General features: G+C 33.6%; 1 protein-coding gene across 1 annotated transcript in view; it reads right to left on the reverse strand.

Moving 5' to 3' along the window:
• Positions 1-5,095, reverse strand: part of LOC106685778 (uncharacterized) — a 208,665-nt gene that overhangs the window by 121,649 nt on the left and 81,921 nt on the right. The gene's annotated exons all lie outside the window — the stretch shown is intronic.

Below are 5,095 nucleotides of genomic sequence, written 5' to 3' on the forward strand. Positions count from 1 at the left end.
TATATAAATATAAGAGATAGGGAAAACCAAAATACTTTTTTAATAAATTAACTATTTGAGAATATGTTAGCGATAAGGTAAAATAAAAACGGTTCTTTCAATTATTCAAGCATTCAGAGTGTTCACTCAGTGTACATTTATTTCTTAACCTTACTTTCTTAAGCATTTTAACGGGCCAAGAAATAAACCGAAAGAACAGAAACCAAAACAATTTCATTTTATTGCAAAGGAACGAAAATATTCACAACACTTACTAACCTAGCGTTACTTTTTTTTCCCCACACTGTCCTAAAATATAAACTGTAATGAATTATAACGAGGAGCAGATGAAGTCATGGCCCCCTGGTGATTATAGCAAATTCCTGTGATTTACAGCCAGCTCTAGCGTGACATGGACATGGTATCCGGCCCGCTACCAACCTAATCCTTTATATCTATATTCCTGTCTATACCTTTAGTCCTGTCTGTACCTAGTCTTGCCTATGTCTTAAGACCTGCCCTTATCAAAGTACCCTCCATAAATGATATGAAAAATATAATGTTACTGCATAATCACACCTAACAAAACATCCCGTTGGAACACCTCATAAAAGTTAGAAATAACAAAAACAATTTAGTAAACGTCCAACTATTGAGGTCATTGGCCAAACCAATTCAAGTTAAACTCGCTTTTTGTTAATTTTCCGATGATAGTAATATCACAGAAGGACACCATTATGATAATAGATGTATCGAAATGACGGATTCGGTTATCGCCAAGGACAGAGCGAGAGATAACAGCATTGACATACTTCCTTTTGCCACAGAAACTCCACAAAACAAAACAATTTCAAGTCGTAAATTTTCAAACCAAAATTTAGTTATCAGTTGCGCACATTATAAAAATGTATTTTTTGTGGCAACGAATTAATAAATGAAAAAAAGGAATAAATAGAGAAAAGAATATATAAACAAATATTGGTTATTTTACCTATTAAATTATATTTTAATGTCGACCGCTCTGTTATGCTCCTCACACCTATGGAAAGATATACAATGTTGCAAAATAACTAAACGTTTGTAAAATAAATATCACAATGAAAGGGAGCGAATTGTATTAGAAAGGAGGCGTTTTATCAGAAAAGATAAAATACCGAAGGTGGTTAAAATGGGGACCTTATTGTATCTGCAAGGAGGGAACAAAACAGAAAATATAAAATATGGAAGGTGGTCAAAATGGAGACCATATTGTATCAGAAAGGATTGGTTTTATCAGAAAATATAAAATATCGAAGGTGGTCAAAATGGAGACCTTATTGTATCAGCAAGGAGGGAATATAACAGAAAATATAAAATACAGAGGGTGGTGAAAATGGAGGCCTTATTGTATCAGAAAGGAGGGGTTTTATCAGAAAATATAAAATATCGAAGGTGGTTAAAATAGAGACCTAATTGTATCAGCAAGGAGGGAATATAACAGAAAATATAAAATACAGGACATATTCTATTCATTCCCCCCTATTCAGTGGGAATGAATAGAAGGGAACTGGCCAATTTATTTTGGCAAGAGAATATACTGGAGCCAATAGGAAATGTATCGATTGGGAAAATCGAGTTAGGTACCACACGCACACTATCCTTTCCGTTGAATTAACTAAAACACGTTAATTTGACAACGTTATGAATATAGTCTATTATATTATAAGATAATGCATTTCAGTACAAAGTGAAAATATAGTCGCTTAAGCAGTAACGCTGCAGCGGCGCTACCTATCCAAGACCGGCCGTACTAGCAACGAGCTTCCCACCGAGACGAGGAACTTCAAGCTGCGTTACCAAGGAGCACCACTCAAGTTTATTTCATACAATTATTGAATGAATTAACTTGTAAATATGTAAAAATTTTAGAACAATAAAGAAGGTGGGCAAAAGAGAATAAATTGAACAGCAAATAAATGCGTACTCACAAGCGGTGCCCCTCACCGACCTTTTTAGGCTTAACGGAGTAATTACTCCATCGAAAAATGTACACATTAAAGCCTGCCCCCCCCCTCCGGTGCGTTGGCTACACACTACGTAAGATAACAGTATTAGAATTAAGTTTTTAATACATTTAAGTTTGTTAAATTCAGAAATAATGTGTGCCCCAACATATTATACACTTTTATAAATACTAACACCAAAAATAATATACTCCAAAAGACTCCTTAGAATGTAGATGTTCTACAGTAAAAGGAGAAAGTTCATTGTTTATAAATACACCATTAAAATTTTGTAGGGGTTTTGAAAAAAAAAATTCAAGGATTATCTCAAATAAGTATTTTTTGTTTAAATAAAATTTCTTTCTTTTGAGTGGTCACTTCTCTCTTCTCTACCTTTTATCCTTGGTAAGTTCCGGCGGCTAGCAACCTCCGGGCTCACACACCTCCTTCGCCTTTGTCGGAATAGTACCCAGTAGGAAAAAGTTACAATCCTCCAAGACTTAGCGGGTGTCACTCGTTAGTCTCATTCTACCTAGTCAACTTCCTTGTCAAACTACCTTAATTTTATATAAACTGAATACGCACTGTCGAGGCCTTCTAGACAAGCAGAATAGTTAAGAAGATAATACACCACGACACTTCGTTAGTCTAAGCTCCTTAGTCTGAAATTATCAACAGCAGCATTTATATACTTCATTCTTGTGAGATATATTCTCAAATATCTTTTTTTTTATACTTCAAGATGTCTCCAGAACGACGCGCCAAGTTTTTTTTTTTAATGGTATAAAAAAAAATTCTGACACAGTTTTAGGGATTAAATGGTTGTTGGAACATAAAATAATTCATAAAAATAAAAAAAAAAAATAGAACCGCAGTTAGATTTGACTCCACTAAGTGAAAGCCAACCTTCCTATGAAGCTTTATAGCTATACATACATAAGCGAGAACCAATATACTTCCTCGAGTTTTGGCAAAATATTTTTGCAGCAGCGAGAGAAAAGAGCCTGCTGGAAGAGCCGGTTTAGACCATTAACTGGCAGGAAGTAATAAGCCACCAGTTTCCAAATCCGCGACCCCTCATCTGATCTAGTAAGATTTAGTCAGAAGTATATACACCTGTCGATCTCTGTACCTAAAGGATCGATCTAAACTAATGCTGGAATCGAAACGACCACTAGCCATCGGACCGAACCACTAATAGGGCAGCTGGTTACCTATACTAACCGCATACAGTAGTTAAATAACAAAGGAATCCATTGGCTATTATTGAATTCAGGATACTTCTTCATTGTTTTAAAATATAATGAGCAACATATTTATTACATTATAATACTATTAAAATATATTGAGCTAACTATGCAATACATTACATGAAACAAACCATGAGAAAATGAACGCTATACCATCGCGTGTATTTGTAAACTAACCAAATAACTAATGCATGGAACGAGTTCTATGCATTCTGCTGATATCTATATTAAATTGATGTATGGATTAGTACTATTAGTATTTTTTCCGAATGTTGGTGTGAGATGTGTATGTATGTCATCTTACATTTCCTGTTTTGACCATTTCTAAATTCAAGAATCTAGACTTGATAGACTTAGTGCTTTGCTCAGGAATGTTCTAACCTAACATTACATCAACTGAGAGAGGTAAACACGAGACTCCTACCAAACAATAACTATCTTCCAGAAAGGACAATCCGGAATGGGATAAAGGACTCGAAACTTGGTTCACTAACTGGCCGTGTCGACCTTCACCGAGACCTCTTTGTCCTTAGAGACAGTTCTCACCACCGCCTTCTTTTATTTAATCATTTTCCTTTTCCTACCTCTATGGTTCTCCATTCCTCAATGAGTCATTGTTCACAATCCTATACACCGTGACCGTTTCATCATTAAGGAGCCTTCCATTTCTTCTCGCCTCAACAGACGATAACTTACTTTCTATTATAAAGCTATTATCTCGCTAACTGTAAATAGAAAGGAAGGACTCTGGTAATTCGGGCTTTAAAAGGAAATAGGCAACTTGATAGTTTGATTTGTATCCTGCTGGATCAGGTTTCGTGATAAAGAGGCGACTAATCTGTTAATGTAGATGTGATATATATTTTTAATTCAATTTAATGAGTATAACAAATAAGAATCGAATTACCTAAAGCTTGTGCTGAGTAAAGTAAGTAGAAAGCTAATGTATCAGATTTCTCCATACATAATGGTCCAGGTTTGGTCATCAAGATGGCTCAATATAGCTCTGTGTATACCCCTTATGTGTATTTCATTATATAATTACGGACTTTCCAAGGAATTGTTATTATTTTCACACAAGTTGAATCTACTTCTAAATGTTAAATTGATATTTTTTACGTTTTTATGACATAGATATACATTATAAATATCTACATAAATAATACAGAGAATATAACAACTATTCTACAAATACAGAGAATATAACAACTATTCTACAAATACAGAGAATATAACAACTATTCTACAAATACCCGACAAATGAGATGTTACTAAGGTAATTTTATAACGATGAGGCCTTGACCAGAGCTTAAGAATGCACAACTAACATTTAGTTCTTCCCAAGTACTATATTAATGTTGGTAGGACGATATATTAACATGAGATATTTTAAAAGGGTCAAAAATATTAAGACAAATATTTTGAAATTTCATAAAACGGAATATGTAATTCATATATAAGTTGATATACATCCTGAAGGTCTCGAAGATGGACACGTAGTCCGACACATGAACCTCTATTTTTAGTGAAGTAGCTATATATATGTATATTTGTAATGTTTTTTATATAGGGTAATGAATATACATATGGGTCATATTATATCATTGTAATAAATGAAAATTAGCATTAACTAAACCTCTTGATTAGGAAGTGAGCGTTATATGATATACTTATTAATATCTATTTATATACACATATCAATTACCTGCAAAAATATTTTCTAAATCGCATAATGTTCAACATTCATAAAGCGATTACAACAGAAGACTACTGAAGAATAACAAAGGTGATGTAGGTATTAGATATTATGTATGAAATAAATAACAAACGTGATGTAAGTATTAGATATTATGTATGGAATAAATAACAAAGGTGATGCAGGTA

The sequence above is a fragment of the Halyomorpha halys genome, unplaced genomic scaffold (genome assembly GCF_000696795.3).
Source record: "Halyomorpha halys isolate HHAL.00 unplaced genomic scaffold, Hhal_1.1 Scaffold741.1, whole genome shotgun sequence".
NCBI lineage: Eukaryota > Metazoa > Arthropoda > Insecta > Hemiptera > Pentatomidae > Halyomorpha > Halyomorpha halys.